Genomic DNA, 27,177 nt, shown 5'->3' on the forward strand with positions numbered 1-27,177 from the left:
CGGGTCCCAGGGAGTGCAGGGAAACATGCAAGACGGGCCCCAGGGAATGCAGGGAGGCGTGCCTGGGGGCCTGGGCAAGATGGGCCCCAAGGAGTGCAGGGAAGCGTGCCTGGGGGCCTGGGCAAGATGGGCCCCAAGGAGTGCAGGGAAGCGTGCCTGGGGGCCTGGGGAAGACGGGCCCCAGGGAGTGCAGGGAAATGGGCCTGGGGGCCTGTGGAAGACGGGCCCCAGGGAGTGCAGGGAAACATGCAAGACGGGCCCCAGGGAGTGCAGGGAGGCGTGCCTGTGGGCCTGGGCAAGATGGGCCCCAAGGAGTGCAGGGAAGCGTGCCTGGGGGCCTGCTCAAGATGGGCCCCAAGGAGTGCAGGGAAGCGTGCCTGGGGGCCTGGGGAAGACGGGCCCCAGGGAGTGCAGGGAAACATGCAAGACGGGCCCCAGGGAGTGCAGGGAGGCGTGCCTGGGGGCCTGGGGAAGACGGAAGAAGCAGAACCCTTCAGAGGATACCCTTCTGAGTATAGGAGGGCGCCACAGGGTGGCAGATGCCACTCACCTCAGAAGCAGAACCCTGGAGGGCGCCACAGGGTGGCAGGTGCCACTCACCTCAGAAGCAGAACCCTGGAGGGCGCCACAGGGTGGCAGGTGCCACTCACCTCAGAAGCAGAACCCTGGAGGGTGCCACAGGGTGGCAGATGCCACTCACCTCAGAAGCAGAACCCTGGAGGGCGCCACAGGGTGGCAGGTGCCACTCACCACAGAAGCAGAACCCTGGAGGGCGCCACAGGGTGGCAGGTGCCACTCACCTCAGAAGCAGAACCCTGGAGGGTGCCACAGGGTGGCAGGTGCCACTCACCACAGAAGCAGAACCCTCCCGGGCGATGCACATGGCACATGCATAGACGCAGTGCAGCCTTCACGGCCGCCCTGCCCTGGCACAGCAGCTTGTTCCCTCTGCAGTGCCCGTGAGTGGTGCCCCCGGGCGGGGTCGCACGGGGTGCTGGGGGTGTCAGAGGACGTGCTTTGTGGTCACCGGAGCCGAGGTCAGACCGTGGCGTGGAGCCGCCGGAGGATTTCTCGGGGGTGGGAATGAGTGCAGAAGTGCTGTGACTGCACCCCCGCTCCCCCCCTCTGACCCCCCCCTCCCCACTGCCCACACGAACGCGGCTCCATAGCCGCCTCTGTGATGAATTGAAGTGTGTGAGTCAGCACTTCCCAGGCTGGCAGCCCGTGCCAGCCGTGTTATTGTCTGGCCCGAGCTCTGCCTGGCACTGGCAGTGTCACCCGGCTGCGCGCGCTGATTGCGACCCTCACCCCTGTATCTGTATTCCGATGGAGGGCCCGTAGTCTGTGCAGACAGAGGGACCTTTCACCGCGCGCATTCCAGGAATCGGGCTAATCCCCGCAGCCTCCTTTCACGCCGCTAATTATAATCCTGCGCTCGTCCTTAGGCCTCAAATTAGATGTGATTTTCCTATAATAAGCTGTAACAAGGCTGTGCACCCAGAAGTGGGCAGAGAGTTGGGCGTGATTTCATATGGGAGCGGTTTGTGGACTCCACCATCATTTCCTGCCAGTTCCTGCACCGGGATGAAGGCATGATGTGGCATAAGGGGCACCCCCACCATCCTTTCCTGCCAGTTCCTACACCACACTGAAGGCATGATGTGCTATAATGGGCACCTCCACCATCCTTTCCTGCCAGTTCCTGCACCGGGGTGAAGGCATGATGTGGCATAAGGGGCACCCCCACCATCCTTTCCTGCCAGTTCCTGCACCGGGGTGAAGGCATGATGTGGCATAAGGGGCCCCTCCACCATCCTTTCCTGCCAGTTCGTACACTGCGATGAAGGCATGATGTGCCACAATGAGCACCTCCACCATCCTTTCCTGCCAGTTCGTACACCGTGGTGAGGGCATGATGTGGCATAATGTGAACCTCCACCATCCTTTCCTGCCAGTTCCTGCACCGGGGTGAAGGCATGATGTGGCATAAGGGGCACCTCCACCATCCTTTCCTGCCGGTTCCTGCACTGTGGTGAAGGCATGATGTGCTATAATGGGCACCTCCACCATCCTTTCCTGTCAGTCCCTACACATTAGTGAAGGCATAGTGGAATGTGAGGATCACCTCCACCATCCTTTCCTGTCGATTATGACACAGTGATGAAGGCATGGTGTGCCATAAGGGGCACCTCCACCATCCTTTCCTGCCGGTTCCTACACCGCGGTGAAGGCATTGTGAAAGCAAAATGAAGATATCGCGGCTGAGTACCCCAAAAGGAAATACACCAAACGCGGGTTCCAAAGATACACAGATCTTTATTCTATGACTGAACAGTTTCAAAGGACAAAGCAACAGATAGCTATCAGGCCCTCAGTACAACACAGCAAATACCAGCCCTGTTCGGTGTGTTCAGTCAGTGGGACTGTACATCAGAATAATCACATCTTTTATACAATCCAAAACATGATGTCCAACTCACTTGTAGGTTAACCATTTCCTTGGGCTATGGGTTCATGCCGAGTTCGTTCCAAAATTATGCATCCATACATTTAGGGGTTATCCTTAATACATTTGCCAACAAGTTGCAATAGCAACAGTGTCTCTTTGGATTTCTCATTGAGCCTTCGCACATATCTTGGACAATATAGGAAAACAAGTGTTCACATAAAATGCTTGAACAGTATTGTGCACGATATATGTTCATGGATTAGTTTTGTTGGCACAGGTAATCATCTATACATAGGTCAATGAAGGACAAGGTCTCAGTACATGACCCTAACATTTGGCCTGCGGGCAGTTTACACATTAACTTGTACACAGAGATCAAGACGGCCATGTTACATTCAAAACGACACTGTCCACCATCTTAGAACACAGGGTTACTTTAGAGTGAGAATCTAAAATGGCGGACAAACCTAAAATGACAGCTAACAGATCTAAGGTCAGGACCTTGCAACGCGGATTTCCTTGCTGAGCGACTTGGCCTAGGCCAATATATATACATACGATCTAGAGGGTATAATATTATTTCCCGTTTGACAAACCCTCCTTTTGGCCTATGCCGAGCGCTAAACTACTTCTGATCACTTTACGAATAACTCCCCGTCTCAACGTCCATACACCCTGAATCACCATCGGAGATATCAATTGCCATTAGATCGGTTGCCAGAATTTCCTTTAACACATATTCATTGGAGTTCTTGTCTGGGGCATATACCTTGCGTCCTAATGTACCCATCGCCTGTGCACAACATCCTCCTAACATCGAACATATACCAGAAGGCATTGTATACAGCAACAAAGGAACAACAAAATTCCCAAAATGATCAGCAAGACCGAAAGTACCTTCCAACCCCAAGATCGCAAGAAGTCCCAGAACCACGCGCTAAGATCCCAGTTTCCCTCGGGAACATGCACTTCTGAACTTAGGACATGCAGATTCTGTATTGCCTTCAAGATAGTTGGGGAGGAATCTGGCACGAAAACACAGCAAGCGGACTCCACTAATTTACATACCCCTCCACGTTCAGCCAGGATGACATCTAATGCCATACGGTTCTGAAGTGCCACTAACCTTATTGCTTTCTGTTCTAGAGTCATATTATAGAGTATGTCAGTGGTTCAGTTGATCATTCTCTCCAGCACACTTGCTAGTCTCCTGATATCTTCAGAGTTCATTATTTGTCCCCAAAATGGCACAAAGTACTTAGCTACATCGCCCAGAATTTGCACTGAAGTGTCACCAACCTCGTGCTGCCGTGGACGAGCCTTTGAAACCTCTACAGTATTGGCTATGAATACCCCGGGTAACAGGATCCCTAAATAACAAGTTCCCTGCCAATCCCTGGGTAACCATGGAAATGCTACATTACCGCAAACAAAGTAGAAGGTTCGCCTACATACAAAGGTCTGTCCTCCCCAGTCAAATTCGCAATGTTGGCGCATCCTTTAAAATCACCCATTGACTGGGTACCATTCCTCTGTATGCATAAAGAAACTGACTCAGGGCTATGGTTAATAGTGTAAGAAGGAGGCGTGGCATCCTTATTGCCTATAGGAGCCATTTTAAAAGAAATCAAAGATTGAAATGGACGAGACAGTGATATCAGAAGGCCTAATAGAAGCAACACTAGGCTTACTCCTATTTGCGAAGAGCGAGCATCCCAAGGGAGTCAGAACACGTTTTACAAACTGATTCAAATTAGTCCCATCAAAGTTCCCTGAGATGGTATCGTTCCAGCGACCAAAGAATAGTGCTCTAAGAGAAGCATAGCATGCAGTTGTCAAAGGTAAAGGATGAATATACCAACCTTGCCCCTTATCCCCATGTTGCGGTAAATGTGAACATGTGTAGCATTCATAATGAGTAATAGCGTATTGTTATGATATCTCTGTCTATGCTGAGAGTCTCTAGGAGATAGTGTGCAGATGCACGAAAGGAGTAGAAACAGTAGGCACGTTTTCAGTCAGCAACACATTCTCAAGTGGATGTATTTCTTCTAGGTACCAGAAGCCTAAAACAATGACCATTATAAAACCAATTAACATTATCACAAAGCAGCAGTACGTTTTCGGGACCCACATAGTTAAATGCTCGTTCCCGTAGCGTGTCTTTTCCCTTTTCCATATGAGAGAAAGTGGTTGCAGGCATTGTAGTCTTCAAACGAAAAACACCAATGTTTTTAGCTGGCGACCTCCAGGCCGAGCGTCTTCTTAGTCCTTCCACAAACCCTAGCCAACAGAATCCCCTTTTCAAACAATTAATCGGGCCAAAAGCAAGCCCTTGATGACTTTCTTCTTCTCCGAGCGCACAGCCGAATCGTGCCATAAGTCTATTTAGTTGGACGCAGATCATACCTTGTGATCCCTGGTACTGATTGATCTGTGAACAATGTGTCATCACTTCCCACTGGAAGCGGCGAATGAAGGTTAGAGGCACAATTGGGGATCACCTCTGGAAACAAAATGGTTGGAGAGTGTGGGGTGGAATGGCTGTTTCCCCAGACTTCACAGGATCAGGGTGAATCCCCGACACACTTTTAATGCCAGTTACTGCTTCGGGATCGTTGGTTGCAGTACTGATGAGGGGTTCTGCTTCTTCTGTATCGTATGGCACTGGGTGTGGAATTTTCTTGGTGTGCGTCACATGGATTCAATTTTTCCGGCCTGAAACTCGCACCGCCATCTGTGTGACCAGTAGGACCTGACGCCAACGAGGTGCAAGGCAAGACGATCGCTCAAAGGACTTTACGAGGACCCACTTCCCAGGTCGTATGCTGTAACCGGGGCCCTCGTATCGTACAGGTAAAGCCTCTTGCACCTGTTGATAAATCAAATACAAGTTTTTAGTCAACTAGCTACAGTGATCTGAAAGAAGTACATTTTCAACATTTCTCAAGGAACGACATTTTGGAATGCTCCAGATATTAGCAGGCCTCCCCACTACCACCTCAAAGGGAGAGAGCCCAGTCTTAGTTTGAGGGGTTGTACGCATCGATAACAACATGATCGGTAAGGCGTGCGGCCAATTTAGTTTGGTGCTGGCACACGTTTTAGCGAGCTTGTTTTTGATGATGCCATTGTGTCTTTCCACTAATCCGGCACTCTGAGCGCGTCTGGCCGAATGGAACCGTTTATCGATCTGTAATCCCGCGCATATCTGCAGAATCACAGCAGCGATAAAATGTGGACCATTGGACCATTGGACCATTGTCCGACCAGATGACTCTTGGTATCCCGAACCTTGGCAAGTACTCTTTTAACATAGTGTTTGCAGTAGTCATGGCTGTAGCGTCTTTAAGAGGAAAAGCCTCAACCCATTTGCTGAAAGCACAAATGACAACTAACACATACTTCAGATTATTACACCGTTCCATCTCAATAAAATCAAAGTGTACAACCTCGAAGGGGACAGAAGGTGGACCAAAACTTTCCCTAGGAGTTGACATGCCCTTTCCCACATTATGCTGTAAACAGATCATACATTCTTGAACAAAGCGTTCAGCTACCTTAGAGATTTTGTCATTTACCCATACTTTTTCCAACATTTTTGTGATTTTACGGGCACATATATGTGTGGGACCATGGGCCATAACAACCATCATCATAATGTACGCGTTGGGAAGTAGCCATTTCCCTTCAACTCTGTCCACCCAACACCCATCGTCATCGAGTTTCCCCAAGCCCTCAGCCCATTTCATAGACTCTTCTAATGTGGCATCGGCTTGGATATCCCTTACCGAATCAATACCCTCATCCATTGTACAGGCATTTGTGGCTTCCCTCGAAGTATACATATCTGAAGAGAGATCAGCGGCAGTCTGTTTAGCTATCGGATCAGAAAAAGCATTCACTTTTCCTACATCATCTACAATCTTTTGATGCGCTGCACATTTTCCGATAGCCAGCTGAGTAGGAAGTGCAAGCGCTGAGAGTAGCCGTACTATCAGGGAGCCATGCTGGATCTTTGTACCATGTGAAGTTAAGAACCCTCTTTCTGACCAAAGTCTCCCAAAGTTGTGAACCACCCAAAAGGCATACACGGTAAGCCCTTCGGAAAGTTTGCAAGCTCGGGTCAATGCTATAATCTCTGCGGCCTGCGCGGAGTTATGCGTGATTCTCTTGGTTTCCACTACCGTGCTCAATGTAGTGATTGCATAAGCAGCTGTGGATGTACCATCCAGAAGTTTGAAGCAGAAGCCATCGCAAAACAGCTCCACTTGTGGACTGTTCAAAGGAGTATCTTTTAGATCAATTCTACCCTTTGTCTCTTGTTCGGTAGTATAAAGGCAGTCATGTGACTCTTCGTCACTGCAAGCAGTACCTTGCGGGAAAGGTAAGAGTTCGGCCGGATTAAGAACACAACACCTCTTAATTTGAATGTGTGGTGCAAACAAGATCAATTCATATCTCGTCAACCGTGTGGAAGTGAGGTGTTGCTTTTGAGTTCTGTTCAGTAGAACATCTACAGAGTGAGGTACCATCAGGGTTAAAGCATGGCCTAGGACCATTCCCTCACTCTGTTTTACAGACGCAGCAGCAGCAGCGACAGCTCGCAAACATCTTGGCAAAGCGCATGCTACAGGATCAAGGGCGGAAGAAAAGTAACCACATGGCCTATTCTTCCCTCCATGTTCCTGCTTTAATACAGCCAAAGCACATCCATCACATTCATGCACAAACAACACAAAGGCTTTTTCATAATTTGGTGTGCCCAAAACCGGTGCCGAGCACAATGCAGTCTTGAGCAAATCAAATGCTCGCTGGTGCTCCATGTTCCACGCCAATGGCGAAGAAATGCCCTTCTTCGTCAGAGCCAACATCGGCTTAATCGTTAACGAAAAGTTGGGGATCCACTGCCTACAGTAAGAAGCCATTCCTATCAAGGCTCTAACTTCTTTCTGTGTATTTGGAACAGACATGCTAGAAATGAGTTGTATCCGTTCAGGCGTCAACCTTCTTCCCTCCTTTGACAGGAGATAGCCTAAATAGGCGACCTCCTGACACAAATATTGAAATTTTTTAAGCAAAGCGTTATGTCCATGTTTAGCCAGGTGAATAAGTAACAACACAGTGCCCTCCTTACAAGCGCTTTCTGAATCAGCAGCTAAACGCAAGTCATCAACATATTGAAGCAGTGTACAAGTAGAGGGCAACTCAAGGGTATTGAGCTGTTCTTTCAAAGCCCTACTATAGATGCTCGGACTTTCCGTGTAACCTTGCAGTGCACGGGTAAATGTGAAGGAGCGTCCCCCTAAGGTGAACGCGAACAAGTGTCTACTGTACTTGTGTATAGTAATACTAAAGAAAGCATTCTTTAGATCCACAACACTAAAGCGAGTAGCTGAAGCCGGAATCATAGTCAATATCGTCGTCACATCAGGCAAGATGGGAAACTGTGGAGCGACGATCTTATTGATGGCACGTAAATCAATTATAAAATGAAAACTAATTGCATTATCGCCTTTTTTGTACACGGGAAAAATCGGACTATTGCACATATTACCTGCAATTTCCTCAATCACCCCTCGATGCACAAAATCGGAGACGATGCATTTTAAAGCTTGCTCACCATCAACCGAGATCTTATACTGTGGAATACGTGGAAGCTTTACTCCATGTTTCAAAACGATTTTAACAGGCTCGATTTGCAAAACACTGACATCATTGTCGTCAACTGCCTACAAACACTCCGGAACATCACTAAATTCCGGCGGCAAAGGTCTAGTCAAGAATTGAGAGACAGAAAGTTGCTGTGGTGAAATCGTCAAATGCACTCCATCAGAAGAATAATGAATTACCGCATTTAATTCCTTCAACAGATTCAACCCCAGAAAATTCTCTCCACAATTTGAAGTCAAAAGGAATGGACAATGGTCCGCAAAGGGACCAAAAGACATAGGTACCGGCGAAGAAACTGTACAAACAACTGGTGTGCCAGAAAACCCTACAGAAACATTGGTTTCCCCTGACAGTGGAATGTTTGGAATCCGAGAATGATCAATAGAACACTTCTGTTCCCCTGTATCTACCAAGAATAAATGTTTCCTATTTCCCACTATCTTTTCAACGTAGGGACCTTTCTGATTAACGGGAATAGGTGTCGGTTCCAAACCTTGCTTCGGGCAATCCTAACAAAACAGAATGTCGTTAGAGAGGTAAACGGCAGAAGGATGGTCAAAAATGTTTCTAGTATCCACACTTGGTGCCTGATTATCCTGTGAAAAAGGTTGCTGTGAATCTTGTGCAAACTGACCTCTACCAGGGCCCCTTGCACCCGGGCGACCTCTGGGTCGTCTACCCATATTCCCAAAAGTGTTATTTGACCTCTGTCGGAGGATCGGCATTGTGCACGCCAATGACCCTCCTGGCGACAATAGGCACACTGGTTAATATTTACCGAACCCAAGGGCACATTTCCTTGTGGAACATACTGACCTCTAATTTGTGAATTACCCTCTCCAGGGCCTCTAGCAATTTGCTGTAACAATACTTTTATTTTCAAATCACCTTTTCTCTTTTCGACTCTTTCCTTTGCATTATTGACACGATTCTCATAGTACTGAGCCAGGTGCAGTACTTCTGACTGAGACTTCGCTTTCGAAGTGCTCTCGGAAGACATGATTTGCGACTGGATGTCAGGCAGCAATCCACGCACAAATTTGTCTACAAATAATCTTTTCCCAGACTCTGTGCCCAAATCTTGTCCACTGAAATCCGAGAATACCTGTTTGAACCGATTAAAGAACTCGATGGCACCTTCAGACTTCCCTTGGACATAGGCAGTAAGCTTGTCCCAAATGATTCTCTTTTCGGGTATTATAGTTTTCAATTTCACAACTATTCTGTCAGGCAATGTTAGTATCACCTGAGGCGTTCTATCGCCAGCTGGCCTTTCTCCATTGAGTCTAATTATATTAGTCCATGTGTCTCCTAACCCTGCTACATCGTCTATAGTTCTAATCTGTTTCCACAAATCTACAGGCAGAAGCACAGGAAATAACAAGTCAAATATACTTAAGGTGAATATCGATGATTGTAAAACAGACTCTATTTCTTTGTAGAACCCTGTCAGATTCTTCCTAATGTCGGGGATGGACTGTTTGATGGTATTCACTTCCTGTCTCGAGAACGGGACGTGAAATAACTGTGACACATAGTGTGCAGGAATGTCTCGAGCAACTGTACCTGCTACAACATCAGGGGGAATCTCCACTTTCGGGACAAGTGTCGGAGGAACCTCTCTCATAGGCAACTGAGAAGTAGGCAACTCTGAACGCTTACTAAGCAACAGAGCCATATCGAGCGCTAAGGCAGCCGAAGAAGTCTCAAATTAATAAGCTGTCTTATAAATACTCAATAACTCTGCAGGACAACAAATCTTTCTTTTTACACACTCATCCTGTAGGTATTCTACCATTACCTGTATCACTTTCCCCTGCATTTCTGGCGTATACTGACTATACGTGTCATATACTTCAACAGGAGTTATCGATGTGTCTGAAATCCATCTAATCGCGTCGTTTGTGCAAATTCACATTTCCTCAGATATCGATTTATGACAAGGAAGGAACTGTTTCTGCACATACATAATGTCCAAACTATCTCCATCTTCATTCTCATTCTGTAACCTTTCCAACTCCTTTCTATACTCCAATACCCTCTCAACATGCTCTTGTACTTTCTCTGCAGTATCTCTAGAGAATGCTAAGGTGTTCAGATCCCTCAACCCTTATGGGAGATCTGTATCGCTTAATCTGTCCCACATTACACACGAATGAATCCCTAATCCCTCAATAAAAACATTTTTCTCAGGAAAATTGTCCATATTAGAAAGTGTGGCAAAGAAATGTGCTTGATCACCCTTCTCCATACAATGCTTAGCCCACACAATCAACTCACGTTTCTTCTCTGAAGGTACAGTATTGCGAGTGACAACCCTCGATCCCGCTCCCTGATCTACTACAAGCGGTGAAGGACCACTTGGAAGAGGGAGAGTAGGCAAATTCAACGGAGGTGTTACCACTGGTGCAACAGGTAAAGGTGGAGGAGCAGGTGGAGGAGCAGCGACAAAAGGAGGACCAACAACTGGAGGAGGAGGAACAATTGGAGGAGGAGGAATAACAGCAGGAAGAGGAATATACGGAGGTGGTGCAGTGGCACCAGGCCTTCTTTCATTTAACAATTTATCGATAAGTTCATCGGAAACATGAAAGTCTTTAGAAGGATAGATTTTCTGGATACCAAGTGAGAAAGCCCTATCCATATTTCTAGCTGACTCAGACTGTTTATCTTGGTCATATAACAATGCTTTTTTGGCGTTCGTCTTATGACGGCGCGCATGTTTTTCTCTACTCTTAAGCTGCTGTAAAGCTTCTTTCTTCCAATTCTGTAACACATCAAATGCTGCAGGTCTAGCCTTTTTCTTTAATAATATAGATTCTAAATACTCAACACGAGGGATTTCAAAACTACCATTGATTGGCCACTGAAGTTCGGAAGCATGTCTAGTTTGTCTGTGCCAAATATCATTAAATACTATACTACCAATGCCTTGCTTATAGTACGTAGTGCATGTCGGCGACCCCTCCTGTGGCGCTGGACGGCTAAATTCCAAAGATTGTCACCGTCGAATAACGCCCTGAAGCAGGCAGAACATTTCCCAGGCATATCAGAATACTGGTGTTACCTGGTCAATAATTGCACTTGCAAGAACAATATCCCAAAACAAATGATCAGGATACTTAAGAATCAGGTCACGACTCACCTGATGAAGCCTAAGGAGGTCCGATCGGATTTCAAAGTTTTCTAACAAATGTTACCTCGTGTTTGGTGATTTCGGCAAATCTGCCCCCCTCGATAAGTGGACCCACGTCAAGATGCCGACTCAGACCGTGTGCTCACCGTCCAGGGATTGGGCCGTGTAGCGCTGCTGAGGTGTCACGTCTCATTCAGTAAAGGGGTCCCTTTTACACCGTCCGATCCCGGTCTGATAGCCGTGGCAACTTTCAATGAGCTGGCATCAATCTTGAGGGTCCATATTCGGGCACCATCTGTGAAAGCAAAATGAAGGTATCGAGGCTGAGTACCCCAAAAGGAAATACACCAAACTCGGGTTCAAAAGATACACAGATCTTTATTCTATGACTGAACAGTTTCAAAGGACAAAGCAACAGATAGCTATCAGGCCCTCAGTACAACACAGCGAATACCAGCCCTGTTCGGTGTGTTCAGTGAGTGGGAATAGTCACATCTTTTATACAATCCATCCAAAACATGATGACAACCCACTTGTAGGTTAACCATTTCCTTGGGCTAGGGGTTCATGCCGAGTTGGGTTATCCTTAATACATTTGCCAACAAGTTACAATAGCAACAGTATGTCTTAGGATTTCTCATTGAGCCTTCGCACATATCTTGGACAATATAGTAAAACAAGTGTTCACATAAGATGCTCGAACAGTATTGTGCACGATATATGTTCATGAATTAGTTTCTTTGGCACAGGTAATCATCTATACACAGGTCAATGAAGGACAAGGTCTCAGTACATGACCCTAACATTTGGCCTGCGGGCAATTTACACATTAACTTGTACACAGAGGTCAAGACGGCTATGTTACATTCAAAACAACACTGTCCACCATCTTGGAACACAGGGTGACTTTAGAGTGAGAATCTAAAATGGCAGACAAACCTAAAATGGCGGCTAACACAGATCTAAGGTCAGGACCTTGCAATGCGGATTTCCTCGCAGAGCGACTTGGCCTAGGCCAATATATATACATACGATCTAGAGGGTATAATATGATTTCCCGTTCGACAGCATGATATGCCATAATGGGTACCTCCACCATACTTTCCTGCCAGTTCCTACACCGTGGTGGAGGCATGATGTGCTATAATGGGCACCTCCACCATCCTTTCCTGTCAGTCCCTACACATTAGTGAAGGCATAGTGTGATGTAAGGATCACCTTCACCATCCTTTCCTGCCCGTTGCAACACAATAATGAAGGTATCATGTGGCATAAGGAGCACTGCCACCACCCTTTCCTCCCGCTTCCGACACAGTGGTGAATGCATGATGTGGCATAAGGAACACCATTAACTTTTCATCCCTATTCAGACACAATGGTGATGGCATAATATGGCATAAGGGGCACCTCCACCATCCTTTCCTCCTTACTGATTCAGACATAGTGTTGAAGGCATGATGTTGCATAAGGAGCACCTCCACCATCCTTTCATGCCAATTCAGACACCGAGGTGAAGGCATAATGTGGCATAGTGGGCACCTCCACCATCCTTTCCTGCTGGTTCTGACACAGCAGTGACGGCATCTTGTGGCATAGTGGGCACCTCCACCATCCTCTCCTGCCAGTTCCAACACAGTGGTGAAGGCATAATGTGGCATAAGGAGCACCTCCACCATTCTTTCCTCCCAATTCAATCACAGTGGTGAAGGCATGATGTGGCATAAGAGGCACCCCCACCACCCTTTCCTACCGGTTCCGACTCATTAGTGAAGACATAGGGTGACATAAGGAGAACCTCCACCACCTCTTATTGCTGGTTCCGACACAGCGGTGAAGGCATGATGCAAGTCATGGAACGGTGTACGATACATTCCCACAACACCCTACACTGCGCTCTCCAGAAAAATGAACCTTTTCTAAAACAGGCGCATAAATGCAAATCAAGGAAGAATACTACAACCCAAAGTGAACAATATCTAACATAAATCTAAAAGTATGTTTGCTCAACACGCGTTCCCTTAACCAACATGCAGAAAACATACATGACCTAATATTAGAGGAGAACCTTGACATCATGTGTCTCACCGAAACATGGTTACAAGACCCAGTTGGTCCCACCTGCACCACCGCGCTCCCCACAGGTTACACCATACATTACACCAATAGAAACACAGGAAAAGGGGGTGGGGTAGCAATGATAATGCGAGACTCGCTACTTATGTTCCTGTCTACCCTGACATGCCAAGGCTGGGAAACTCTTCACCTGAAACATTGCCCTACTGGCACAAACTGTGTGAACTTCGTCCTCATATACAGACCACCATCTCTTACGTCTGATTTCAACAAAGAGCTCACTGAACAGCTCAATCTTCTAAAAAGTCCCAACTCAGCCATGCTGGTCCTAGGGGATCTCAATCGTTGGTGGGGTGAACCCAAGGATAAAAAAGCGATGGACCTAGAGAAGGCACTAAACGATCTTGACTATCAAGTTAAAAACGCTGAAGCCACAATGAATAATGGTCACCAGCTAGACTGGATCATCACGAACAATCTAGCCACCAGTAACTACACGACCACTCCATGTATCTGGTCCAACCATAACAAAATATCTTTTACACTGAGCTTGCCCTCTCCTCTTGAGAACTCCTAATGAACTCAAGAAAATGAAATGTGACAACAACATCCTTGCAAATCTTAACAAGGACGATACTTGTGAGAAAATCATATCCAAGTATGAACAACATACTACTTCTCTCATTGATGATCAAATAGCTCCTTAACACCCTAAACTAGTTAGACCTAATAACAACCATCAGAAATGGTAAACCCCAGACTTAGCGGCTCAAAAAAAGGAAAAAAGACAGCTTGAAGGTAGATGGTTAAAAAAACCACCACTAGCAATAAGGACAACTGGAAGGAACTCAAGAGGTACTACAAAAGGAACCTTGTAGAAGGCAAAAAGAATTTCTTTAATACACAAATTCAGACAGCCTCAAATGCCCCAGGCAAACTGTTCGAGATACTAAAATCCATCGAAAAAACCTGAATCGCTGACTCTGGCGTTTGTGCCGCCCCAAGCAGAATGTGAAAACACTCGAGCCGCATTCTGTAACAAAATCACAAAAGCAAGAGAAGTAATAGCGAGCGCCCAATCTAACAAAGCCAGGTACCAACAACCACTCATGAAAAAAAAAATAGGCCATCTAGATAAATTTCATTTTCAAGAAATTACGACGGCTGACAAGCTTAACACCTTGGCATCGATGAAGCCTTCATCATGCGCAGAAAATATACTTGCGCAGAAAATCATACTTGAAAATGCTGTCTTATTTGCACCTATTCTTACTAGAATGGTAAAAACCTCCTTCTGGGACCAAATGGTCCCCAACAATATAAAAAAGGTGACTATCACCCCACTGGTCAAAAAGCCCAGCCCAGCCCAAACCAACGAGAACCAGGAAATTTAAGACCCATAACTAACTGCAATTTCATTCTTAAAGTCATGGATAAAGTTGCAACTGCTCAATTGCAAGCCTATGTAGAGACCAATGAAATACTACATCACCAACAATTGGGCTTCCGTGCTGCACACAGCACTGAAACTGCGATACTAGACCTACAGACAAAAATGCTAAGTTTCATCGATGGGGGCAACACTGGTCTGCTGATTCTTCGAGACCTTAGTGCTGTGTTTGATTTCCTAGACCATCAACTACTACAGGAAGCTCTGGAGAAAATCACCAACTGCTCTAGTGAAGCTATAGGCTGGCTATCGTCATTCTTAGCAGACCGAATTGCCAGAGTCCACTGGGGCGACACATTTTCTAGCAAATCTAACCTCTTTTGTGGCATCCCTAGGGAGCCAGTCTCTCGCCACTTCTTTTCAACCTATACATACGCCTCCTGTGTGAGGTTTTGGATAACATCAATGCCTTTTTCACAAACTGTGCTGATGACACTCAGCTGGTAGTGGAACTGAGCGGAGACCATGTAAAAGACAACAAAATGGTCAATGAACTATACAACATCATCGAACAATGGATGGATCATAGCTGGATGTGTTTGAACGGAAAAAAACGAGCTGATGGTTTTTGGGTCCAAACAAGCCAGGGCTAAACTATCATCCAGCTATGATGCCTTCATGATCAGAGCCCCACATCCAAGTAATGACTAGCGTAAAAACCCTGGGCATGACACTAGAAGCCTCCCTGTGCTCAGATGCCCAAACCTCCTATATCAACAAAAATTGCTTATACTACTGAAGACTGCTAAAAACCATCAGACCTGTTCTGAGTGAACATAACTGTGCTACCATTGCCAGAGCGACCATTTTATCTAGAGTGGACTATGGTAATGCCCTACTGCTGGGGGCCAGTAAACAATGCCTGACAAAACTCCACCATATTCAGAGCCACGCCGTCCGGATAATTAAGCGGAAAGCAAAATGTGACCTTATCAGTGAGGCATGAAAGGAATTGCACTGGTTTAGGGTCGAAGACGTGTAATCTTTAAATCTATGACAAACACGCACAAGTGCCTATACGGTAAAGCCCCAGCTTACCTGGAGTCCAAGATCGTGGGCTACACTCCAACCCATACACTTAGATCCGAGACGCAAGGACTTGTTAAAACAAACCTTCATAGGAAAACAAATTGGTTAGGTAAAGTCTTCCCCAATTGATCAGCTCAGCAATGGAATAAACTGCCATTGAGCTTGAAATCCGAATCATTCCTCCTCATATTCCGAAAGTGATTAAAAACCTTCCTATTCAAATGAATTAGACATCGCTGAGCAGTACTTGTCCTTCTCTGTGTCTTGGCATCCCATGTGTCTCGTGTTCTGTCCTTTACGTAGTGAACTGTTATGTGTAAATTAACGTCTCTATGTGGCGCCCTGATGCCTGCAGGCTTTCTGTGCCTCACAAATAAATAAAAAATGATGTGACAAAGGGGTAACTCCACCATCCTTTCCTGCCACTTTAGACACAGCAGTGTAGACATGATGTGGCATAAGGGGCACCTTCACTATCCTTTCCTGCAGCTTCCGATACATCAGTGAAGGCATGATGTGGCATAAGGGGCACCTCCACCATCCTTTCCTGTCGGTTACGACACAGCAGTGAAGGCATGATGTGGCATAAGGAGCACCTACACCATCCTTTCCTGCAGCTTCCGATACAGCAGTGAAGGCGTGATGTGGCATAAGGGGCACCTCCACCATCCTTTCCTGTCGGTTACGACACAGCAGTGAAGGCATGATGTGGCATAAGGAGCACCTCCACCATCCTTTCCTGTCGGTTACGACGCAGCAGTGAAGTCATGATGTGGCATAAGGGGCACCTCCACAATCTTTTCTGTTTGGTTCTGACACAGAGGTGAAGCCTTGATGTGACATACGGACCACCTCCACCATCCTTTCCTCCCAATTCGTTCTCCCACCTGGCAGCAAAAACGTGAAATTGCCTCTCAAAAGACATACATAATAAAAAGGATCATGAGCTTGATTTTTATATTTATTGATTAACTTCCTATGTGATTGTGTTTTGTAAAGGTTTTTTTAACCATATACAAATAATTATTTTGAAAATACAACAAAGGATCACCGAAAATTCTGATAACTACTTAAAATTTGGCTCTTCACCTCAGAATCAGAAGAGAACGACTAGAAAAAACAGAGTCCACTGGAAACAGAGCACGCCTCAACAAGCATACATGGAAGGAACAAGGCAGTGAGAGAGATCGAGAAAGAACCACTCCCTACAATACGCCACCCTAATCGCTACCCTAGGGACAGGAAACTCGGCTGCAGACAGGGTGGGCATTAACAGATAAATGGCACCCAGGGAGACCTTAGTGCGCCCGACCCACAGTGGGTGGGGATCCCACACAAGAAACCCAGGGAGGCAGACAAATCCCCCAACCTTAGCCATCTCCAGCTTGGGGGTCGGGGAGGGCGCTCACAACCTCATGCCCACGAACCACTAGACAATTACATAGGAAACCCACCGCCATGTACAGTACCCGGCGTATAAACTGCTACAAAACTCCCAGCAGAGGCACAGACAGAGACGATGAGCAGAGAAGTCTGAAGCAATGAGGCAAGAAAAGCCCCACTAATCCAACCCTAAAACCTCACGTTTCCTGCCAGTTCCGAAACAGCGTTGAATGTATGATGTGGCATAAGGAACATCTCCACCGTTCTTTCCTGTCGTTTCCGATACAGCAGTGGAGGCATAATGTGGCACGAGGAGAACCTCCACTATCCTTTCCTCTCAATTCAGACACAGTGGTGAAGGCATGATGTGGCATAAGGAGCATATATTGGGCATTATATAGTGCTCTATATATCATTGGTATGACCTCAAAGCGCTGGTAGGTTGAACGCCTTTGGTGACCATAGTCCTGGTTAGTTGAGTGAGGAAGGTGTCATAGGGTGCTTGGCTGCACCGATTATGTGTGCAGCTGGAGCGATTTGTCAGATGGTAGCAGCAGCCTAGCATTACCTCATCCTCAAGACCAACTAGGACCCCCTATGCCAACCTTCTCACCGTACCCATGGTAAAAAGAGCAAGAGCAGGTGGTGCCAGCTTCCCCTACTTAGCTGCCCTGCACTGGAATGCCCTCCCCACTGCCCTGCGAGCTGAACCCTCACTCACCGCCTTCTGCAAAACCTTGAAAACCACCTTATTCGCCTGATCACCACACCCTGTCATGACGTCCATGGATATGTTGACTATGTTCGTCTTATGTATAACATGTACTACATCTCTGCGCTCAAATGTTGTAACTTATGCATATTGTAACTATAGCGCCACAATGCCCCTGGGCTGCCTGTGCGCTATATAAATGTAAAAAATAAAAATAAAAAATAAATTAGGTGAGGTGGTATTTGAAATCCGTTGAATGTGTGCAGTCAGGAGGATGGCCACCAGGACTAAGGTCAGGCTGTGTTATGCCTGTGTAGAACGCTTATGTGTGCAGCTAGGCCGATTTCGAGGGGTGTAGCTGCACTTTATCAGAGTGCTGGGGTGTTTATGAAGTATTGTTCGTATGTGAGCAGCTAGGCCGAAATTGATAGAGGGGCGTAGCTGCGCTCGAATTGTGCGTTGGTGTAGAGTAGAAAGTTAGCGTGACGATATGACAGGCGAGTGTCTTTGAGGAGGATTTGTTCTAATGAGCTCGTTGTTGCAGATTTCAGTCCATGTTTGCGATTGCGTAACTTAATAGCCGCATTCAATGGCGTTATTGCTCCGGGTCTCTCTGAACATTTGTTATCAGGTTGCAGGTCTCAGCAGTCTTAGATGGTCCTAATCGGCATTACGGAAAGAGCCAGATTTTTAGAACTTTGCGGATGGCCATGTAGTCTTGGGTGTGTTGAATATGTTGGGGGGGTTGAGGGGGTGAGTTCCACAGAGTTGGGGCCAGGATTGAAAAGGCGGATCCTCCGATCCTGGCAGAATTAGTGGGTGGAATCACCAGGAAGAGGGCAGTGCTCAATCTTGGGGTGCGTGGTGGGAGCTATGGTTTTATCTTCTCTTGGAGGTACATTGGGCCGGTCCTGTGCACTGCTCGATGGGTAATGCATGGGGTCTTGAAGGTGGCTCTTTGTCTGGCTGGGAGCCAGTGGAGAATTTGAAGAGCCGTAGAGATGTGGTCTCTGTGCCTCAGGGCGTGGAGGAGTTTGGCAGCAGCATTTTGGGCTCTTTGGAGTTTTTTTAGTTGGTATGCTGATGCTCCCAGGTATAAGGAGTTGGCATAGTCCAGTCTCGACATGACAATAGATTATAGAACAGGGCTCCTGGTAAAGGACCTATTCTGCCCAGGAGGGCTACTTATGACAAAAATACACTTGAATAGGTCAAAATGAAGTCACTTTTTGCACACTCCTCTAGTCCTATGACCAAAAAATGAAAGTACACAACACTCAGGAGGTGGTTACATGTCATCCATCGGTCGATATCACGGAGGCAAGCTTAAAGGTCGGGGCAAGGTTGGTGCTTGTCGTGGTGATTCTTAGGATAATTTGGGTATTGTCGGCGTAGTTGTAACAGGAGAGGTTGCGTGCGCAAATGATTCCAGGTAGAGTGGTTAGATGGAGGTTGAAGAGGAGAGCAGAGAGACATCTGCCTTGGCACTCCAGGGTTCAGGGGTCGAGCAGTCAAAAAAGAGGGGAGGGATAAGGACCAGGCAAGCACCAGGCCACTTGCCAATCAGGGGAGGTGGGCGATCTGGGGGCGGGAGGTGGGTCTAACAAACAAAGAAACGGTCCGGGGAGGAAGGAGGGACAGCGAGAGCAATCTGGTCAGGGACTTTTTTTATCAATGAACAAAGGTCCTAAAAAGGTCCTGAGGCCTTTCACTCACCTGGGGATGATGCCCTACCAACATGCTGCTTTGGAGGACCATCGTGTAGAATTATGCGAACAACCAGGTTTTGAGGGTTTTGCGGAAGACTGAGTATGATTCTTCCGCTCCGAGGGCAGGTGGGAGTGAGTTCCAATGCTTGGCAGCCAGGACTGGGAAGCTGGACCCTCCGGCTTTAGTTCATTTGAACTAAGGTTGGACCAGCCTGTGGGAATATGGGCCTTTAGCAGGTCTATTGGACTGTGCTTTAGTAATGTGCTGAACAAGGTAAGTAGGGGCTACGTTGACGATGCACTTGTGGGTGGTTGAAAGAGTCTTAAATAGGATTCTATCCTTGATGGGTAACCAGTGGGCAGCTGTTTGGGATGCTGAGATGTGTTCAGAGGGTGTGATATTGAGGTCAGCGCCTAGGGCATTGTTCTGGATGGTTTGAAATGCTTTTATGTTGTGAGTGGAGATGCTGGCAAAAAGGACGTTGCAGTAATCTAGCCTGGCGCCAATCTCTGCCTGGGCGATAGGTAGACAATTGTCTCTGGATAAGAAGGGCCTGGCTGCATTGAGCAGTTTAGTTGAGTAGGCTGCTGCAGAGGAGATGGCATTTACTTGTCGAGTCATGGAGTGAGTGGCATTGAGGTGGACTCCTAGGCCCTCATTACGGATCCGGCGGTAACCATGCCGGTAAGACCGCAGGTAGCCGCCGGACCCGTAATGAATTACCACCGCCTGACTTGCTGGAAAAACCGGAGCATTACAGCCCCGGCGGTCCAGTAAATCAGGCAGCAGCACTTGCTAATCCCCATTCCCAATTGAGTCTCATAGGACTCAATGGGAATGGGGACCATGGAAGCACCGGCACCGTTAATAACAGGGCAGACCTGGTGGGCGGAACGGCACCAGGCCGCAGACTTAAACTTTGCCGGCCCGGAAACAACGGTGGTGGTAAGTTTACCGCCACCATTCTTTCAGGACCAGCAAAGTTGTAATGAGGGATCTAGTGTTTTTTCAGAGGGGGAGACTGATATCACAGATCTGTCAATAATGAAAGTGTAGTATTGAGACTCATGGGTTTTTGAGGCTGCTGCCGGACCAACAATGAGAAGCAAATACTTTCATTACTCTCCCTTCGAAGAAGGAAGCGATCAAGGTGGCAGTTTCCTGGGAGAAGGCAGCAGATGAGGTCAGGTGGTGGCATAAGATGTCATGATCGACTAAGTCAAATGGTGCGAACAAGTCGAGGAGGAGAAGCATGGCCAGCGCACAGTTGTCTCTGTGGGCGTCTAATTCAATTTTCAGGTCCAGGAGGGCAGACTCCATTCTGTGGCCCGGGCGGAAGCTAGATTGACAGGTGCTTAGAATTTCATTGGTTTGTAGGTGGCATGCCTGGATGTCTGTCAGAAGTGGCTGTCCATTCTACAGCAATGTGAGTTGATGGCTTGTTGCTTCTTTCTGTGCCTTCAATAGGTCCTTTCCTCTAACTTCTCCAACCATGTCTGCTTGTGCTGCCTCGTACTCGCTTCGTGCCCACTTCATACTCCGGAGGGGGTTGCTGTTGTGGCTGTGGATGGCTTGACTCCCGTGCTTCTGTCCCTGTGGCTCCCCCCGCTCTGCCACCTCCTGCCCTCGATGTGGGTGCGCAGCCGCTGGCATTGGCCCGGTGTCGACATTGATGACGCTGAGTTGCAGGTACATTCGCCAACAACTTTGGCATTCCTCTCTTCCTGCCTGCACCCGCCTGTTTCAGTTTTGCACACTTAACTCAAGCGATAATACGCAACATAATCGCTGCCCTTAATGGCCCATGTTTTGTTTCTTAGTGCATGACAGTTAGTTAGGCACTTGCTTCATGATGCTAGTACTAACTAACTCTTTGTCCGTCTCCCCGGTCACTCATTGTCTGAAGCTCTAGCCCTCAGCTCTCGTAAGAGAGAGCGGGTGCGCGCCAAGCCATTTGAGTCATCCTCTGAGGCCTTGGGCTCTCATGATATGTTCTGTACAACTCCAACTAAAGTTCAGGCTTCTTACTTAACAAGCCAAGCAACTAAATATAATGCTAACAAAACCCACACAGTTTTAGGGGTAGTCAGTCCTATTAAAAAGCATCAGGTAAACAATGTGAACCTGTTAATCCCCACCCCACTGGTAATTCCTGGTGGGGTGGATGGAACTCCCAAGGTCACCCAGATATTTTCTCAAGCCTCTGCAATTAAAGGGAAATGGTCACCTTCCATCATGTTGGCACCCTCTCCTCGGGTGGAGGGGGTTGTTACATCCATTTCCCCCTCCTCCATCCCCCCTTAGCTTCTTCCGAGGTTCTTGAGATGAATTCCATCCCCAAGCCATGGAGTTTTTGGAAAGACAGCCTCATAAAGGAATTGAACACCTGTGTTATTTCAGAGGATTTTGATGCATAGTTGGTGTCTCTAGACATCTCTGCAGAGCAATATCACACATTTTTCTTTGAGAAAAACATACAAGCAACCAATGTCTTACCTGCAAGGCCGCTGTCCATCAGTAAAGAGACCTGTTCCACACAGACAGACCTGTCCTTAAAGGAATTTGAAAATCACGCACTTCCATCGAGGGCCCTGCGCACAGGTATTAGTCCAGAGTCACACCCTCCCCGGAAAGAAGTACTACTTGTTTCCCCTTCTTCAGCTAATAGGTTACCACAGCCTCACAGCTTCGCACAATCTGAGCCTATCATCGCTCCTGCAAATGGATGCTTGGCTGATGGACATGAGTCCTTGAACTCTGGAACGGCTAACCTTAGGACTGTACGTATGAAAAAATCCAACATGCCAATACCTGAGAATATGGCCATCAAAGGCCTGGTTATGGATAAACAAAACTTCATCATAACTAAGGTTACCCAGACACGCACTTCTCAACAAAGTTCTGACTTGGCTTTGTGCCAGAACGGGGCCTGGAGTAGTGCGTTCATCCGATTTTTAAAAATCCTGCGTAGAATAGATTTGGCCAATTGGTGTGCCCAAGGGAAGAGAGACTGCATTCTGGTGGGCTGCGGCACTTGCACCCTTTCCAGGTACCTGAGACTGTGTAAGTATTTGCCCATGGGCTCTACGAACCTTGGTCTTATAGTTTGACCTCACCATCTTTAATTGTAAACTTATGTGTTTTGCACTCTGATTCCTCTTTTATATGATGTCCTCAAATTGTTTTATTTTTTTTGTTTTGTCCGTTTGTGTTTGGTCTTTTTGAAGCGCTTTGAATTTTTGATTGAACTCATTTTTGTGACATCGACCAAACTACACTTGGTGAGAAGACCATATGAAACCAACCCTGGCTTCCTTCTTTCTGTTGAACCACTATTTTTCCTTTTTAAAGACTTACTAACACATTTTTGTAAAGAGTGAGGGCAAGCATAGGTTTAGACACAGATGCATCATTGTTTTGGACTTTCAGACATCGACGGCCCTTAGAAACATGGAACCTTAGTAAATAAAGGTTTTGGAACTAACATCTTTGAGTCTATGTCTCTCTTGATACCATGCCTGTCTCACATCTCATCAGCTAGGCCACAAGCCAAGGCTTTATCTTTATAGTTGACCTTGCTGACTAATTTCTTCTCTAGAACTTTTAAGAGACATGGTACACCACTATCTTTGTCTGAGGCTTAATGAATAAGCGTTGTTTTCAAGTTCTGGACCTTGTGTCATTAGACCATGAATTTGTCAATTTCAACCTTCTATTTGCTTTAATTGTGCTAGGTGCTATTGGAGACTTGGTCGTTCCATCTTACATATGCTTTTCGCATCCTTGATTTTCCAACACTTGGCACTTGCAGATGTTTTTGCTTCTGCTTAATCTAAGAGAAATGTGCCCTTCTTTTATAGCTGATCCTGGTTAACTCCCTTTATACTTTCCAACTATACATTGCTGTGTCATCCTTACTCTTAGCAAAACACATGTTCTTTGTTTCTTGCAGGAAGCTGTTTTCTGCAGCATTTGTGATCTGCAGCCCTGGTTTGTCTCTGAGGTTGTACCAACACAACCCGACGTCCATCCTTCGGTCATGGACGCTTTACTCTTGTTATAGTTTCTACTACAGTAAGCTTCTATGTATCTAATTTACCTTGCGTTTCTGCATATTTAGAGTCTTTGAGCTTCAGCTCATTTTTCTTCTTGGCATAGATGATTTAGTCATCTCTTTATACTTGATTAGTTAATTACTTGGATTACACCTTCGTTCTTTAAGTATCTGCATATCGTTTCTGCACATCCTCATATCTTCCCTTTATGACGTCACTATACTCATGTCAGCTTGCACTTACAACTCTTCTATATCTAATGGTGCATTCCGACATCCTTCCACCACTTCAGTACGAGGGTATATTCAAAAATGGTTGTCTGAGTGCATAACGTCTCTCATACACTTGATGCAGTAGTGGGACAATACCTGGTGTCAGTCACACATAGAGCTATTCTATTGCTGTTCATTCAATATGAAGGAGGTGAGGGGGTGGGCACCAGAGATGACATCACCGGCTCCTCTACATTCCCCCTCTGGTCGAGTCCTCAACCACTTCCTCAATCTTCTTCACTTTTTCTTTGCATTGTGTTTTCTTTGGAATCCATATCTTCTTTACCCCCCTCAGGTGACCTGCATTCTTGATATGCGCATCCATACTCCAAGTCACGTGGCAACACTCCCTAGATCAGAGGTCGCCAAACAGTCGATCGCGGGCGACGCCTGAGCCTTTTCAGTCGCCCGCGCTGAAGATACCGAAAAATAAACATTTATCCTAAGTTATATTATTTAATGGTGCTTTTTGCAGCCATGTTCCGTGTTCAGGATCAGAACCCTAGTCGGCCCAATTGCAGGCAGAGAGCTTGGCTACTGTGCCACTTGGAACTGCTTGTAAATCCACTGACAAATGTCAGTATCACGTTATGCTTCTGCAGGCCGCCTGTAGTACCACAGTTGGCCTTGTGCGCCCCCACGACAGTCTTTCTTAAGCAAGCTGCTCTTGTTTGCCAGAGATGTTGGAGGGGCTGGGGCAGGATCAGGATCTTTGTGACCACGCAATTAAAATATCACAGTAGCACTGCTGCTCGCCTGGAAATGTTCAAAATAATATTTTAAAAAATGGTGCAATTTCTTTCCGAATTCCACACCGTACATTTCCACTTTAAATCACTTCCATGACACAAGTACACCCACTTTTAGTACATTAAGCAATCCATAGACACGCTGTACAGTAGAAGCCTACTAGGGTAGTTCAGCAGGTTGACAGACCGATGCTGAGATGTTATATATTCAAAACTACAGGTTGTTAATCGTATGACTTTTTGCAATGCATTATAAACAAAGTGCTATACTATGTGTTTGACCAGGGTATGGGTTGGGCTGGTTGCTTGCGTATATTCAGGGCTGAGGTGAGGATATTTCTACCCCTGTGAAAATCAAAAGTTGGCACCCATGAACCCACAGTTTAATTTCCTAAAAACTGCTGTCAGCATAACAGAAGCATTTGTGATTAACCAGTTTGACAAGCATTTAACATCTTTATAAATATAACTTGTGCTAAAACACAGAGGGGCACACAAATAATAATGAGGTGTTATTTATATAGCGCCTTAATCCAAAGCGCTTTACAGAGCACATATTTACATGCAATATCACCCAACTGAAATTGGTACGTGTATCGACCTCAGAAGGATGAAAGGCTGAGTTGGCCTTGCCGGGATTTTAACCTGCGACCTGCAGATCACGCTCAGATAGCAGCAGCGAGCGTCAACCCGCTGAGCTATCTTACCGGCAAATAACAGAGTATGTGTGGTGTCTGACAAAAAAAACATTTCAAAGAAAACTTTTGAACGCAAGCAACATTTTTCAATTTGGAAATTACTTTTTTTTTATTTGGAAAATAATAGTGTGCCTAGCATGTAGAAAGCCTGCATAAAACGCAAAGGAAGGGGCACAAAAATTACAGGATATTTGTGTGGTAGTCCAACAAATATCTGTCTTTTTGAGACAGCTACTAATAAATAATAATGCACCAAAGAGGTTTTTGAAGTTCTTAATATATTCGTGAAGGCATAGGTTATTCCATCTGTTTATAGAGGGGAAATAATCAAGCCAAAAAAATATTGGTAAAAATTCTGAGGCTTATAAATATCCCCACCCCGATATTGTCCGCTAGTAGCTCTCCACTGTTGGCATCCACTACAAGTAGCTCTAGCTAACGTAAAGGTTGGAGACCCCTGCCCTAGATGAATGACAAAATATCCACCGTGCTACATACTTCTTACAATGTTTTGGATTGTACAACTTTGTTCCTGAGGGTGCTAGGGGGCTTCTTTTTATATGTTCACGGGCTGTGCTCTCATTTTGTATGTTGTGTTCACCAGATTCATCATTTATGTCAATCATTATCTTCATCCGAACAGATTTCTTTGCTGTCTTCTGACATTGTCCAATGATGATTCTCACAACACAGAATCCCAGCATTACCAACACCACTATTGTTCCCATCAGCTTGAAAGCATTTGCCATCCAAGTCGGAATCCATGAAAAAGGGGACGAGAACCAATCATCTCCCGTTGTCTCGTCTTATTCTTCTAACATTTTCACATGCAGGTTCGATAACATCGTTCTTGCCTCTGTCAGGTTTCCATTTTCTCCATCCTGGGCAGGTGTGTATGTACAGCAAGAAGGCCCAATCTTGGCGCAGATGTCACCGTCCATTGCTGTAATTAAATCCAAGACATACCTGTTCTGGAGAGTCATCAATCGGATGGCCCTTAATTCTTCTCGAATCGCATTAAATCCTTTGATCGTTGTGTTAATCATTTGCAGCAGTTCCCATCTAGTGATCTGTAACCATTTGGCATTCACTGCAGTCTAAATTCCTGGCATAAATATGGATTTAAGTATCATTGCCGTTTTGCAAATAGATTATGCTCATCTGGAATATCATTATAAGCCTTTATCAATTTTGCTTAGAAATAGTTCTCTCTCTTTATCCGGGAGAGTTTAAGCAACATCTTTCTTCTCTGGTGCACATCCATTTTCAGAAATTCTTCAATATAGAGATCACTCTGGGGAATCACTAATGCAGGAACATGTATGACCACTAAGGAGCATATTCCTCCCCAATGTTTAGGCAACTTCATATAAGATCTGGATCCACAGGCCCAATAACGACCCATCAGTACAGCTGTTCCTCCATTCATTCCTGGTACTTCGAATGTCTGTTTGCATCCTTTATTCTCTCCAACATGAACCAGACCTTCATTCCTGAAGCATGCTGTCGCATTCTTTAGTGTTATTATGGACATCAGTCCTGCTTCATTGTCAACCCGTGTTAGTAGCTTCAAATACTTAGCCTATGACTTTAAGCATCCATCGTTTACAATTTGCACTATGTCCACTGATACTTTCATCAATAAATGTGCTTTGCATGAGAACATTACTTCTTCCCACCCTGTGCTAGTGGTAACTATTTACCAACAGCTCAGTTCTTTCCCAGCATCCTAGTACTCCTGATTTTTCTAGTATGTCTGAACATTCCATTTTCCTAATTTCAACAAAC

The 27,177-nt window shown here is 46.1% G+C and overlaps 1 protein-coding gene across 1 annotated transcript in view; it reads left to right on the forward strand.

Moving 5' to 3' along the window:
* FSIP1 (fibrous sheath interacting protein 1) overlaps positions 1-27,177 on the forward strand; it is an 855,458-nt gene that overhangs the window by 491,159 nt on the left and 337,122 nt on the right. The gene's annotated exons all lie outside the window — the stretch shown is intronic.

The sequence above is a fragment of the Ambystoma mexicanum genome, chromosome 14 (genome assembly GCF_040938575.1).
Source record: "Ambystoma mexicanum isolate Mex_15411 chromosome 14, UKY_AmexF1_1, whole genome shotgun sequence".
In the NCBI taxonomy this organism is placed as follows: Eukaryota; Metazoa; Chordata; class Amphibia; order Caudata; family Ambystomatidae; genus Ambystoma; species Ambystoma mexicanum.